Below are 16307 nucleotides of genomic sequence, written 5' to 3'. Positions count from 1 at the left end.
ATGAATTATTTATTTTATAACTGGAAGTTTGTGCCTCTTAATCCCCTTCACCTATTTTGTCTGCCTCTCCAATCCCTCCTCCCTCAGGTAACCAACAGTTGATTTCCTGAATCTGTAGATCTGTTTCTGTTCTGTTTTGTCTGTTCATTTATTTTTGTTTTATAGATTCCATATATATGTGAAATCACGTGGTATTAGTCTTTGTCTGACTTATTTCAGTTAGTTTAATATCCTTTAAGTCCATTCATGTTGTCACAAATGGTAAGATTTCATTCTTTTTTTAAGGCTGAGTCATATCCCATTATGTATATCACATCTTCTTTATCCATTTGTCTGTGGACACTGAGGTCACTTCCATGTCTTGGCTATTATAAATAATGCTGCAATGAACATCAGAGTGCATGTATCTGTAACAATTGGTGTTTTCGTTTTCTTTGAATAAAGCCCCAGAAGTGGAATTACTGTCTCGTATGGTAGTTCTATTATTAATTTGGGGTGGGGGGAGGGTTGGGAGGGGGGACTCCATTACTGTTTTCCATAGTGGCTGCACCAACTGACATTCCCACTAACAGTGTAGGAGGGATCCCTCTTCTCTACATCTTCACCAACACTAGTTACTTCTTGCCTTTTTGATAATAGCCATTCTGACAGGTGTAAGGTAATATTTCATTGTGGTTTTGATTTCCATTTTGATTAGTGAGGTCAAGCATCTTTTCATGTACCTCTTGTCCTTCTGTGTCTTCTTTGGAAAAATGTCTATTCAGGTCCTCTGCCCATTTTTTAACTGGGTTGTTTTTTTGTTTTTTATAGAAAATTGTACAGGCCTGTAGTAAGTTCAGGACTCTGGTTTCAATTGCTGCATCAAGGCATGTAGGAACTTTTGGATCTTTCCACATCAGACACAAACCAGGAGATTATAGGGATTCGATATTTCACCCTCTCCATGCTTAAATAGTCTGTCTTCAGCCATTTCTCCTTTGCTGCCTGGATGGTTCCATATTGGGTATTATGATTCTTTTAGAAGGCTTGAAATGTTCCCAGTCTGTATCTAGGGAAAGTAGAAACAAAACAATTTGCTCTAGGAATTACCCTCTCCCCCAATAAAAAAGGTAGGGTTATTTTTAACGCCCTCTCTCCTTTGGCCACGAAGGTATGATGAGGAATCAGAGTCCACTTATCTGACCACTTATATCCCTTCCTCCTCCTGTGCTCTCCTTTCTCTCTTTGTCTTGGGTAGATCTGTCTGTCTTTCCTGCCACCCTTCTCCCACCCACACACAGCTTCCAAGAAACTACAAGTATTATCTAATTTCTCTCCCCATTGGGTGGGAGACACTCTCACAGTCTCCTTCAGAACTTCTTTGATACTGTCCTTTCCTTCCCTGGGAAACAAGCTTTAATGGTGAAGGGTGGAAATTTAAAATTATAGCAGTTTTTAAATAACGTTCCCATTAATTACACACTTATGAGGTCAGTTTATCTCTACTCGATGGGGCATAAATATGAAATAATCTTTTTCCTAATCCCTGATGTGCTATTGTGATTTATAATAAGAAATATTTATTTGGTCTCCTCTAATGTCTGGCATAGAGTTCCTAAAACCCTTGGAATTTCCTAATTGATGGGAGCCATAAAGGTGGTTTTTGTTATGTTAATAGTGACTTTTGGAAAGCACTTCTAGACTGGGCTAGGTGCCAAGAGAACCAACCACATGATTAGAGTGTTGGAATTTCTAGCACTCCCCCCCCCAACCCAACTTCTGGAGAGCAGAGAGGGACAGGAGGTTGAATCCATCACCCAATGGTCAATGATTTAATCAATCAATGGCAATGATTTGATCACGGCCTACCTATGTAAAGAAGCCTCCATAAAACCTCAAAAGGACTGGGTCCGGAGAGCTTCCAGATTGGTGAACCAGAATGTTTCCATGTGCCACTGTGTTGGACTCCGAAGTCCATGGGACACAAGTTCCTCTGTCTGGGACATCATCCTATATGTCTCTTTATCTAGGGGTTAATTCATACCCTTTAATATCCTTTGTAATAGACCAGTAGTCTACTGAGCAAACAGGTTTCCTGAGTTCTGTGATTTGCTCTTGCACATTAATTGAACCCAAGGAGGGGGTCATGAAAACCTCTGATTTATAGCCAGTTGGTCAGAAGCACAGAGAACAATCTGGACTTGTGATTAGCATCTGAAGTGGGGGCAGTCTTGTAGGACTGAGCTTGTGGAATCTGATGTTATCTACAGGTAGATAGTGTTAGAATTGAGTTGAATCGAGGACCCTCAGCTGGTCCAGAGCATCACCTGGTTAGTGTGAGAAAAAACCCACACATTGGAATTAGTGATCAGAATCTTCCCTGCCCTCACCTTCCCATTTTCTTTTCCTCTCACTCCATTGCATCCTGGGCAGATTGAATCAGTTTCTATTAACTTCCGGTTCTTAAAAAAGAGCATCTAAAACTTCAATTTCAAGCTCTATGTAAATTCCATCTCCTCCGTATCCCACCACTCCAGAGAAGGTATGAGTTGGGACCTTGCCTGTTTGAAGCGAGATGGGGTTGGAAAGAATCCTGGCTCTGAAACACCCCTTCTTCCCTCTCCCAGGCCTGGCTCCTGTCAGCAGGGGAATCAGCAAGAAGGGGAGGGGGTAGCCGTAACCCTCTCTCCATTGCCAGCTCTGCTTCTCCAGTGAGGCTGAGTGTGCTTGCCAGTATCTGAAGTCTGTCGCTTGGGGAGCACATGTGAAACTTAGTCGTGGAGGTCTTCCCACACCACAGTATCCCATATGAAAGATTCAACTCTAACTGGACCTCTTCTACCCACCCCCTCAACTATCCCCATAATATACCCCAAGTCATGGTGCACAGTCCTATGGGGGGAAGGTAGGAGAGGGAATTGTACAGTAAGGTGACTGTAGAATAGCTGCCTTCCGTACATCCTCTTGTCCTAAGGAATTTCTCGCACCCTGGCCGCGTCACCTAGTGGGTGGGCAAGCTGACTGTTCCACTGTCACCCCTTCTACTTTGCCAGCCAGCCCTCCCCAGCTTCCGTCTTTTCTGCTCTGGTAGGAATGGGTAGCCCAGCAAGTCTGCTGCCTAATCTGAAGTCACCAGAAGCAGTCCCTAAAAGCCATTGTCTTGAGTCCTCTTTCTTCACTTGGCAATGCAAGTCAGAAGTCCTTTGTCAATGGGAAAGGGAGGAATTGGCATCCCACAACTTCCCCAGCTTCTCTTACAGATCAGTAAGTGGGTACGAAGAGCCAGGGGATGTAGGTGGGGACTGATGCCCAGTTCTTTAGCCTCTTAGGAAAATTTGCCAGGAGAAAGCGTCAGGGCCCAAATACTGCTTTTAGCTCTGGGCCCTTCTGCCAAACACAGGGCAACAGAAAAGTCCCCCTAGCATCCCATCATTCTTATAACTGAATTCCCCCTATTATGTTGGAATCCCGTTCTTCCTAATTCTTTCGAAGTAGATAGACTCGCTTCCCTAGATGGATGAAATGGGTTCTGATCTGCAATCACTGAAATATGTCACATGGAATTTCAAGGTCACTTCTAAAGCTCCTGTGATTCTCTGAAAACAGGGAAAAAAGAGCAAGTTACATTTATGCAAATTAGGTATATGATTAAAACTATTCCATTATCCTTATTTCTGAGTGAATTAAAGGGTTTTTTTTTCTCTAAAGTTGATCTCCTGTTGACCAAATACTTATTTCCTACCAAGTCAGCAATAATTGAATCATTCATTTCCCACTTCTTCTACTACTCCCATCTTCTCTTCAACCCTGTTTTGATCGTGTCTTTCTTTACTGCAAAAACAGTTCCTGCCAATTTGGCCACCATATATGCTATTTGTAATTTTAGACACACTTGATCTGAGCAGGATTTGGATTTTACAACTATTTCAGTATGCAGACTCCAGTGATATCTAGGACTCTCTGCCCTGAAAGCTTTTTGAATGTGTGTGATTAGGTAGCCTACATTTTTAAAGGAAAAAAATACATAGAATACTTGTTAGAATCTTTGCAGAAGCATCAATTTAATAGTAAAATGCTGCCTCCTTCTGGATAAATTGTATTAAGCATGATAAGCTTGTCAAACTGCTACAGAGGTATGCTATTTTATGAACAAAAATTCCTTTAAAGAATTAAAATGCTACTTTTTTAAATTACAAAATAAAATTAGAGGACTTGAGTAGACCTTGAAAGATTACCTAGATTCTGCCTTTGAGGCTATAAAATACCTAAACCACTTTCCTATTTGGCTGATTTGATTATCTGACTTTCTTTTAAAGATCTTGGAACAGTAACTGAAAAAGTACAAAATAGATGATAAACTTACAAGCAGCATAAGTTCACTTTTACCTTAGGCTACCTTACTTAACATTCAGTTGGCATGGTCATTCGTGCATGCACACATATTCATACTGCATACTTGGAAAGTGTGTGTGTGTGTGTGCGTGCGCGCGTGTGTGTGCAGGCACATGTGCGTAAATGTGAATGAGTGCAATGAAATGCCTGAGTATTTTAGTCTTAATTCTGTGGTCACTAGTCATGTGAATTTTGCCACTTAATCTGAGTCCTACTTTCCTTATCTGTGCACTGAGGATAATCAACCCATTGTTTCCAACCTCAAAAACACTTTGTGAGGCTCACTGAAATCAACAAAGCACTCTGTGAGGTATTAAACTCATTTATTACCTTTAAGGCTTCAAATGCTCACATGCCTGAAGTGAAAGAATGGAACCGATTTGTGACCAACAGGAAGAAAATACTTAATGATATCCTATTTATTGCAAAAGCACAGCTAGTTGGGTTACACTCAGATAAATCAACTCTCTGCCATCTGAAGTGCAGAGCTGGAGAAAAAAGTGCCAACCCCAGACCACACTTATACAAAAGTGACTTCTAGTCTCCTTTCTCCAGAGGCAGTTAATTCCCACATAGCCAAAAGAGTGGGTGGGTCTATCCAAAGATGACACGGTCAGGCGCTCAGAGCTCAGCCCCCTCTTTCGGGCAACTTTACCTGGAAACCAAGATGATCAAGGGCCAACTGTGCTCTGGGTCTATTAAAGGGACTTTCATGATTCTCCAAAGAAACTTCAACCAAAACAGTACTTTTTTTTTTTAATTTTTTAACGTTTATTTATTTTTGAGACAGAGAGAGACAGAGCATGAACGGGGGAGGGGCAGAGAGAGAGGGAGACACAGAATCGAAAACAGGCTCCAGGCTCTGAGCCGTCAGCCCAGAGCCGGACGCGGGGCTCGAACTCACGGACCGTGAGATCGTGACCTGAGCCGAAGTCGGCCGCTTAACCGACCGAGCCACCCAGGCGCCCCCAAAACAGTATTTACTAAAATCCAACCAACTAAGAGACCAAAGGACACTCTAAATATTCTGATTCGTAGTCAGCCTCTCACGAGTGGGTATGCAATTTAACCACTCTGTGCCTCAATTTTGTCTGTAAAATGCATGTGAAAATAGTATCTACTTCATTAGGTTGTTGTGAAGATCAAGTAAGTGCTACAAGCGGAGCCCTCAGAACAGTGTCTTGCAGGTGAGCATTCAGTATGTTAGCTGCTGCTACTACCACCACTGTTCCTATCACACCAATTGGCTTGTTCATAGCATGCCTTTATCGATAAATGATGCGTCTCTCTCGTAGCTCTTCAACTTCCTGAGACTGAAAGTTGATCCTTTAAATTCTCTGGCCATCAGTATTTAAAATTCTGTTCTTATATTCGTTGTCTGACATTATGTATGTACTTGTTTTTATTTTTCAATTACAAAGTAATAAGTTATAGCTACTGGTGCTATTTAATGACAAAGTAACCAAACCAAGCCACAACTCTGTTTTGCAGCCATACAGACAGATGCAGCGGGCGTAAGGGTTAGGACTTGATCTGCTTGAGGCTGGTAAACCTTTTTTATGGTGTGGAAATATGCCAATTCCGTTTCATCCAAGGGCAGAAGCAGCTCTAATACCTCTGATTCAAAACTATTTAGTAAATCACCCTAAGAAAAATATTAGAAGGCACCAAAACGGTTTTGATCGAGGACTAAAAATGACACTTGGCCACTAGATGGCATTTAAATTATGCAGCCCGTTTCAGCTCACACTTGATCTATTTAAAACCTTAATTGGTTTGCACTTGGCTCAAGCATTGGCGATTCATATATTTTGACACCGTGGAAACTCTCAGGAGTTGAGGTTTAGGAATATCTACATTAGGTTCTGCAGATACAGACATAAAATCCTTTTGGAGTTATGAAAAGAGAAGTAATTTTAAATTTCCACCTGAAATCCTCCTCAGATCAGTTTTTTTTTTTTTTTTTAAGTAAATTACAGAGGGGAAGATTGAGAGACTGGATAACTTATGTCTTTTCAATTCACCTGTGTAACGTGAAGTCTTAATAACCACAGAGCAGCATAATTCACTGGCAGCTTGTCTCAGCTGGGCACAGGTAACCTCTGAGCCTAGCTCTACTGTTTTACCAGGTCTAGCAGCCTAATCATATTTGCCATTTCTTTTTTAATTAAGTCCTAGGAAGGGCCAGCCATGGGCTAGTGAAATATCCCTGAGGAGAAAGAAATAGAATCTAATCATCACTGAATAAAAAGTCTGTTTAAAGAAAGGAGGACAGGTCAGTTATTTTTTCATCTCCCACAAGTATTAGTAGAGAAACATTTTAAATTGCAACAGCAAGGCTTTAGGATAACTATGAAGATGAAATAAAATAGGTACTAAAATAAACTACATAATGAATGTGTCCATGTTCTCTCCATACACTAGAAGAGACACTTCTGTTTGGGGACGTTTTGCAGAGACACACCAAGGAGGTAGTAAACGGTACTTTCTAGCTCTTCTCCTAGGTTTCAGGAGGAAGCACCCTGTCAGATTTCAAGCCTATGGTGCTAATTCAAGTTGTCCACTAGATGGCCCTAATACATACTGAGTTCCTTTAAGTGGTGGAACATTTACTCCAGTAATGAAATCAAGTACAGCATATTCAAGTATATATGGTTTGAAGAAGTCCTTTTCTAAGGGAAAACTGTGCAGTGATTCTCTAAAACGTTTGATAACAAATTATTAATTTACCTAAAGAGATGGAGAATTGAACACATGCTCTTTATCTTTACTGTCTCCCAACCTACCCCACTTCAAAAGACAAAAAATGAAAGATTATAAACCCATAAGGACATAAAGATTAGGACAGATAAGAACAACAGACCAAGTCATAATTTTAGGAAGCTGGCCACCCAATGGCTTAATGTGACTAGCCCAGGAAAAAGCTGAAACCCAAGCACCAACAGAGCGAGGCCAGTGAGGAATAAACCTATTCTACCCTAGAACCCTTGGGGCTCAGAAATTGAATGTGCCTTCCTGCCCTGGCCTGGAAATGCAGGGGCAAGGGGTGAACTGAAAAGTAGAATAAAGAAATAGACATACTAGTCTGCGAGACCTCTCAGGCCCTTTGCCCACTCATTTCCCAGGTGGCTCTCAGACCAGGCTGATTTGCTCCCTCCAAAGCTGGAGGATGGTGAGTCCTGTGGGGTAAGCCTTCTAGAAATTGGCTCACTCCTGGCTTGTTAATCCTCCAGTGCAGCTCACCACTCATCAGGCTTCCCCCTTCCCACCAAAATCCATTTTTTCTATCTTGACTCTTAGATACAGATAGACAGCCAAGGATCACCAGACATTTTAGGAAAGCCTCCAACATAAGAGACATAGACCAAATGGGTGGGTGGGGGACGTAGAAGAAACAGAGGCAGTGCAGACAATAGAAGAAAATATCAAAGAAACTAACCAGTATCCTCTGAAAAAGAAGAAAAGCTGTTGGACCCATAACACAAAAATAAGGTTATATTTGAAGTTTTTTTTTTTTAAAGAAGCAATCAAAGAAAAAGAAAGCAATTTTGGAAATTAGAAGTATAATAACTTGGATAGAAACCATTTCAATAGAAAGGTTAGAAGAGAATCTCAAGGAAACTTCCCATTAAAAAAAAAAAAGGCAAAACAAAACAAAAAAAATGAAAAGAAAAAAGAAGAAAAGACAAAAATGATAGGAACATTAGGAGGTAAATCCAGGCTAACATGAAACTAATAGAAGTTCTAGAATGAGAAATGAAAATTAACCAAAAGGAGGTTATATTTTGAATAAATAATAAAAGAACATCCCCCCATATTGAAAGAAATGAGTAAAAGGAATGAGTTTCCAGATTGAAAGCATATACTTAGTACCTAAGTTATCGAATTAAAAAAAAATCTAGGGATGCCTGGATGTCTCGGTTGAGTGTCCAACTTCAGCTCAGGTCATGATCTCAGAGTCTGTGGGTTTGTGCCCTGTGTCAGGCTCTGTGTACTGACAGCTCAGAGCCTGGAGGCTGTTTCAGATTCTGTGTCTCCCTCTCTCTCTCTGCCCCTCCCCTGCTAACGCTCTCTCTCTCTCTCTGAAAAATGAATAAACTTAAAAAAGATAAATAAAATAAATTCTAAAAAATCTAATGCATATAACTGTACAACTTTAGAATATAAAGGATGAAGAAATAATCCTAAAAGCCTTAGGGCAGCAATTATATACAAAGAACAAATAATCAGAACATATTGGATATCTAAACCACAGTGGAAATTAGAAGTCAATAGAATAATGCCTTCGAAATATTAAGGATAAATTATTTTTACACCTAGAATTCTATACCCAACCAACTCTCAATAGAATTTGAAGGTAGAATACAGGTCCCTTCAGACCAATAAGTCCTCAAAGAACCTACCTTCTATGCACCTTTCCACAAGAAGCTAATGGAGCATGTTTTCTACCGGAATAAGGGAGTAAATCAAGACAGAGGGAACCTGAGATCCAGAACACATGGAATCCAACCTGGGAGAGAGGTGATGGGAATTCTCAGATGGTGGTAACAGGGAGTGCCAGGAGGAAGCTGGGTGGCCAGGCTCTAATACCCAAAACTCTTCGTGGAAGCAGACCTACGGGAAGGAGCACCTCCAGGAGAAAAAAAAATGGAACTAATAGATTTTCTCATTTATCTGACCTGGCTGAGGGGAATTTTACCTTTCTTTTGGAAATTATGTGCATGAATTAGTAACAGATCCACTGAAAACTAAGCAAATTTTTAAAGCAAGGTAACGTGTGGTCCTTGATTAAATCTTTGGTTTAATTTTTTTTTTGAGCCATAAAGACAATTACTAGGACAGTTGGGGAAATTTGAAAGGGAAGTATGTATTAGAAAATATTAGAGGCGACTGGGTGGCTCAGTCAGTTAAGCTTCCGACTTGCATTCAGGTCATGATCTCAGCGTTCCTGAGTTCAAGCCCTGTGCTTGGGCTCTGTGCTGACAGCTCAGAGCCTGGAGCCTGCTTCAGATTCTGTGTCTCCCTCTCTCTCTGCTCCTCCCTGACTCATGCTCTGTCTCTCTCTGTCTCTCAAAAATAAATAAACATTTTTTAAAAACTTAAATACTTTTTAAAAAAGAAAATATTATGTCAGTTATAATTTTTAAATATAATAAAGGCTAAGTGTGCTGTTGTGGTTAAGTGGATTTAAAAGCACCAGTATGGGTGATAGAGGAATAGAGACCACCTAAGGAAAAAGTTTTCACCAAAAAAATAAAGGTGAGTCTGAAGAAATGAGTATTTCCAGGTGGAAGGAAGAGCATTGCAGGCCAATGACACATAATATGTTGGAAGGCATAGGGCCAAGATGAAGTAGGACAGTCTTCTAGTCATTAAACATTGGGTGAGGGCCCACTATGTGTCTGGCACAGTTCTTAGCAGTGAGATTACAGCAAGAGATGAGACCAGCCTTCCTAGGGCCCCTGGGTGGCTCAGTCGGTTAAGCATCAGATTTTGGCTCAGGTCATGATCTCACGGTTTGTGAGTTCAAGCTCCGCATTGGGCTCTGTGCTGACAGCTCAGAGGCTGGAGACTGCTTCCGATTCTGTGTCTCCCTCTCTCTCTCTCTCTCTCTCTGCCCCTCCCCTGCTTGCACTCTCTCTCTCTCTCTCTCTCTCTCTCAAAAATAAGTAAACATTAAAGAAAAAAAAAAAAGAGAGACCAGCCTTCCTACCTTTGAGGCATGACATTCTACAGGTAGATATGAAAGGAGGGAGGAAAGGAAGGAACAGATAATAATGGTGGGGAACCCTCCAGGCATAGCAAAATCCCTGCAAAAAATGTTCTAAGGAGAAGCACACACAGGTCTGTTGAAGGAACAACTGTTGAAGGAACAAAGCCACAGTGGCTGGTGGGGAGTGGCCAAGGAGAGAGCAGCAGAAGTTTCCAGAGTTCTAAAGAGGTCAATCCAGGGAGGCTTTTCAGATAGGGTATGGATTCTGGATTTTATTCTGAATTTATTGTGTAGAGGAATGAAATAAGATGATTTAGGTGTTAAAAGGATCACTGTGGCTTCTGTGTTGAGAATAGACTACAGGGGGGCATGGGCACAAGCAGGGAAACCAGTTAGAAACCACTGTGTCACAGCTGCTGATAGGTTAAGAAAGGTGAGGTGTGAGAATTAACCAGTGTGTGAAGGTTATGACCTTGACAAGAACAGGTTTGGTGTATGGCACGGGGTACCCAACCCCGATTGAGTTGGGTCCATGAAAGAATGGAAAAAGAGGAATTGAAGGGATATTAAGGTATTTACTATGAAGGACAGCAGAAAAAATGGAGCAGTAGCTGGAGGAGTTGTGAAATCAAAAGACAGATTTGTTTCTTTTTCGATTAGACAAAGCACAGATTGTGTATTGATGAAAAATAACGCATTGGTTGATATTGTATTAAGTGATTGATAATTATTGATCTTGGACACGAGCAAAACCCTGTCCTCAGCTAGGAGCACGGACAGTTTGCCCACAGAAACAGAAGGGGAGGCAGAGTGTGGATTCAGATGCAGATGGTCAGTGGCTGTGGTGGTGAGAGTTGTGGTGTTTGTTCTATTCAGATTGCTTCTGTTTTCTTTTTCTTTTTTTTTTAATTTTTTTTTAATGTTCATTTATTTTTGAGAGAGAGAGACTGAGTACAAGCAGGGGAGGGGCAGAGAGAAAGAGAGAGAGAGAGAGAGAGAGAGACAGAATCCAAAGCAGGTTCCAGGCCCTGAGTTGTCAGTACAGATCCCGATGCGGGGCCTGAACCCAGGAACCGTGAGGTCGTGACCTGAGCTGAAGTCGGATGCTTAACCGACTGAGCCACCCTTGCACCCTGATTGCTTCTGTTTTCTTAAGAAAATGGAAAAGAGTAAGAATGGGAGGGGTACTGGAGGTTAGAAAGAAAAAGGGAGGGTGTAAAAACTAGTTATCTAGGAGAATACAAAGATTATCTAGAAGGTTACCTAGGAGGAGATGAACATGCCAGAAAAACGTGTGGTTGCTCAACAGAATCAAGGGTTCTCTTGGGGCTGGCGTCATGCATTTAGAAGAAGCCAGACTGGTGCCGTCGTGTGTCTCTGCAGCTGTGTTATGCTCAGTGGCTCAGGTTGGGAGCAGAGAGTTACACAAGGCAGTGATTATAATGACTAATCATGGAAGTGAAGCCAGGCAGAGAGAAGAGTGAGAATAGAATGTGACCCAGGGAGAGAAGAACAGCTGGGAACTGGCTGTGAAGATGAGTGGAGGTGGGGCAAGATAGAGGGATGGCCGGGATGTGCTGTGACAACCAATGTTAGGTCCATGGGAGTTGAGCAACTGTTAAGGGGAGAGGACATGATTGGAGGAGAAGTCAAGGAATCATTAGGCCTGGCTGTTGGAAGATCATCTGCTTGGATATTCAAAATCGGGAGTTGCTTCTGAGAGCAGCAGTGAGCCTGGAGATAAAAGTCTTCAAAAAATGAAGGGGAAGGACCCAGGGATCCATAAATGACTGCATCATTGAGGAGAAAAGTAAGACTAGGAACTCAGGACAGGAGTAGAGGGGGTGGGGGAAATAGTCTTGGAAGAAACCAGGAGGAGAAAAGACATCTGTTCCACCTGTAGAAACTACAAAATTATGTAGGATTCATTATACTTTCTAAGCCAGAATGTGCTTAATATCTAAACCTGTAACAAAGTCAAAACAACTCTTCTCATTTTCCAAGCAGATTACGGTCTGCACAATACTCTATAGGAGCATCTCCATATCCAGGCTGATACCTGGTGATAAAGACCTGTGAATTACAGCAGAGGATGGTGATCCAGAATCATCTCTGAAATGGAACCAGAGGAGATATTAGGGGAGGGAGAGACCAGAGTTGAAAGTTACTCTCAATAGTGTGTGGGGTTTTTTTTTTGTTTTTTTTTTTTTTTGAGTGGGGAAGTTGATCATGCCAATGAAGGAGACAGAACAGGGTGCCTGGGTGGTTCAGCTAGTTGAGCAGCCAACTCTTGATTTTGGCTCAGGTCATGATCTCATGGTCATGGGATCGAACCCTGTGTCCAGCTCCATGCTAAGCGTGGAAACTGCTTGAAATTCTCTCTCTCCCTCTGCCTATATCCTCTGCTCACACACTGTCTCTCTCTCTCTCTCTAAAACAAAATTTAAAAATAAAAAAAAAAATCAGGAAAAGGACAGACATAAAAGCTTCAGTAAGACACAAGTCAAATTTGAGATGCCTTCAGGCTAACCGGTTGGAATATCCTGAAGACATTGGAAAAAGAAGTCTGGAACTCAGGAGAGTAGTGAGGCTGGAGAGAGAGATTTTGGAGTCATTGTATAGGTATGTGGAAGCTGAAGCAGGTGAGTGGGTGAAACTCCTCAGGAAGAATAATGCATGGAACAGCCTTCTCAGTTTGGGGTCCCAGGGCTGATGTGATAGCAGTTCACCCAGCAGTGGCCATACTTGTTACTAAAACAGGGGATACCATGCTGAGCCTTATTGGATCCTGAGGTGAAAGGAAAAATCAGTAATGCTGATCCTGTCTATAGTGTTGAATAGTGTCTTTCCCAAATTCATGTCTACCCACAGCCTCACAGACTATGACCTTATTTGAAAATAGGACCTTTGCAGATAAAATACATTAATTTTATTGGATTAGGGGGCCCTGAATCCAATGACTGGTATCTTGAGTGAATACAATAGGTTGCTAAAGTTATCACTAAGCAAAGTCTCTTACCATAAGGTGCAAGTGTTCATGCTGAGTCCTTGGAATATTTGCACTTTATCCCAGTTCAAAAGTTCATGGTCCCACCAGTAAGGACTTACATAAGGCTCATCTCCTTAATGGCTTCCCAACTCCATTTTAAAACTCCTTAGCATAAATAACGCCATTTCATCTATCTCATTTCAAGTCTTAACCTACACAAACGCACATATTTGAAGTTTGTTTATTTTAGATTAATTTCTACACCCAGTGTGGGGCTTGAACTCATGAGCCAGAGATCAAGAGTTGCAGTCTCTTTCGACTAGCCAACCAGGTGCCCCTACAAATGCATGTATTTGTAAGGCAGAGTAGGAAGAAAGTGTACTGCCTTTCCAGGGTGAGGCATCCTCCCCCTGGAGACACATAGGAGCCTTGATTGCAGCAGAGCCCAGGACCCCATCAGGCAGCCAGTCCTCATGGGAACTGTCATCCATTCCAGTGGCCACTTCCAAGTGATTTTCTGCAGGTGGGTTTTCTTCACCTTTAAGGCTGTGAGGGGGGTTGGGGATAGATTAGCTCCACAGAGCTGGAGAGCCCTGGCTGCCCAAGGATGGCTAACAGGGTGCTTACTGTGCATGCACAAGACACGCAGGCCATGGAAGCCAGGGACCTGGACCAGGGCGAGTGTCGGGAGAGGTTAGGTCAGAAGAGCAGGCTATTGGAAGCACTTGGCATCCATCTGCCTAATTACAAGCCTTAACCTATACCAATGCACATATTCCCCCCACCTGATGGCAGAGCTGGAGGAATCTGGACTGACTTGACAAGGCAGGGCTGGGTGGGTTGCTGGGCCACCCTCCAATAAGAGACACCTGGGAGCCATCAGGCAAACTGTAAATGGGGATTGGCCAGTTTAAAGCTGTTACCTCAGAAAGCCTTAGGGAAAGTGCTCTTTCCACCCTGAGGCCAGTCAGGCGAGCAGTTGGCGTCTGGCCAGAGCTCCACGGATCTGGAGTGACCCTAGAAGCTGGAGGCAAGGCGACAGAGGGTAAACTGCACATGCATGAGCCACGAAGGTCAGGGTGACCTGGAACATGGCAATGTCAGGAGAGATTGAGTCACAGAAGAGGGTTATTGGAAGTACCCAACGTTTGCCTGATTACAAGCCTAACCTACACAAATGCCCCCTGAAAGCAGAGGTCGAAGAATCTCAGCTGCCCTGCCCCGGGCTGGACAAGGAGAGCTAGCGGAGGTGTCCTTCAGTAACAGATACCCAGGAGCTCGGCTTGTTGCAGAACCCTGGAACTCTAGCAAACGTAAGCATGCATGGGGACAGACTGTTGCCCATTTCACTCACTGCCACAGAGCGGTTTTCTAGGGTGGGGTTTTTCCACCCTTGAGGCAATGAAGGTGGTCAGGATAGGCCCTAGCTCCATAGACCTAGAAGGCCCCAGCTGCCCAAGGGTAGGTGATGGGTTATCTACAGTTATGTGCAAGCTACTTAAGTCAGGGTAACAAAGCCCTGCAACAGGGCACTATGGGGCAAGGCTGGGTCACAGGAGCATGCTATTTGGGGTACCTGGCATCTGCCTTTTCCAAGATTAACTTCCACTAACGCACTTATTCCCCGTGAAAGCAGAGCTGGAGGAAGTCAACTGCCTTGCCAGGGTGGGGCCTGGTGGGCTGACCAGAGTAGCCTCAAAAATACGAGACACCTGGGAGCCTTGATAGCCATCGGGCATCCAGACAATATGGCGACTGACAGTCTCTGGTTTAATGCTGCCACCTCACAAGGTTTTCGGTGGGTAGGCTCGCTCCACCCGGGAGGCTCTGCAGTGACTGGGGACAGGCCGAAGCTCTACAAGCCTGAGGGGCTTCCCAGCCAGAGGCCTGCTGAGAAGTGCAGGCCAGCATGCCCGGGGACCTGGAACAGGGCACTGGTGAACCATGCCAGGTCACAGGAGTGGGTTCTTTGTGGTGCAAGGCATTAGCCTAATTGCAAGGCCCATCAACCCATTATGCAATAATTTCCCAAAGACGGAGCTGGAGGTTTTTCAACTGCATTGCCAGGAAGGGGCTCCATAGGCAGGACAGGGTATCCTCCATTAGAAGACGTCGGGGAGTCTTGGTTCCTGGAGATGCCCAGGACTCCATTGGACACCTGTCTCCATGGGGACGGCATGTTACTCATTTGTAACCGCCACCTCGGGGTGATTTTCAGGAGTGAGCCCCTTGCCACACTGTAGCCTATGTAGGTACCGTGCCTGGTCCCACTCCACCCTCTGTGGATGGCCCCGGCCGCCTCACACTGGGTGAAGGGGATGGACTGTGCATGAGTGAGTAGCACACTTCGGGCTAGCCACGAACCTGGAATAGAGCACTGGTCCCAATAGGCTGGGTCAGAATAGCGGCTCTTGAGGACAAGATGTGTGCATACTGGAAAGCCTTAACCTATCCAAAGGACAATAGTCCTGCTGAGTGCAGAGCTCTAGGTTGTGGAACTGCCTTTGCAGGACAGGGCCAGGAGAGCTGGCCAGGCTATTAAATAATAGATTCCAGGGAGCCCTGGTGGCTGAAGAAGTCCCAGACCCACTCAGCAAGTCCAAATGGAGGTTGATAGTGGCCACTTTGCAGCTGCTGCCACCTCAGGGTGATTTCTGAGCTTGAGTCCCTCCACACTAAACCTATGCAGGCATTGGGGATCAGGTCCCAAGGATACCCCAGCTGCCTCAGGCCAGCTGAAGGTGGGAGCTGTTCACGCCCCAACAGTGCACTTCAGGGTTGCCAGAAACGTGGAACTACGTAACAGAGGAGCAGACTCTTAGGGGTCTGTAGCATCTGCCTAATTCTAAGCCCTAATCTACACAAATTTGCGTATTCCTTCTGAAGGCAAAAGTGGACAATTGGGACTTCCTTTCCAGGATGGGGCTGGTAGGCTGGCCGAGGTATCCTTTGATAAGAAATACCTGGGAACCTTGACTGCTGGAGAAGTCCAGGACTCCATCCGGCAGCCAGTCCAAGTGCATCGTTTCAAAGTCACCACTCAGAAAGACTTTGAGAGGGGGGTTTCCACCCCTACCTAGGAGGCTCTCAGGTGGTTAGGCAGTAGTCCATTCTCCACAGCCCTGGAGGGACCCAGCTGCCCAAGGTTGCTGACATGGTGTATACTGCAAAGGCACGAACTGCGTAGGCCAGGGAAGCTAGAGGCCTGACACAGAGCAAGTACAGGGAAAGGCT

Source organism: Neofelis nebulosa, chromosome 5 (genome assembly GCF_028018385.1).
Source record: "Neofelis nebulosa isolate mNeoNeb1 chromosome 5, mNeoNeb1.pri, whole genome shotgun sequence".
Classification (NCBI taxonomy): domain Eukaryota; kingdom Metazoa; phylum Chordata; class Mammalia; order Carnivora; family Felidae; genus Neofelis; species Neofelis nebulosa.
The sequence above is the reverse complement of the archived record's forward strand: the minus strand, read 5'-3'. Positions refer to the sequence as shown.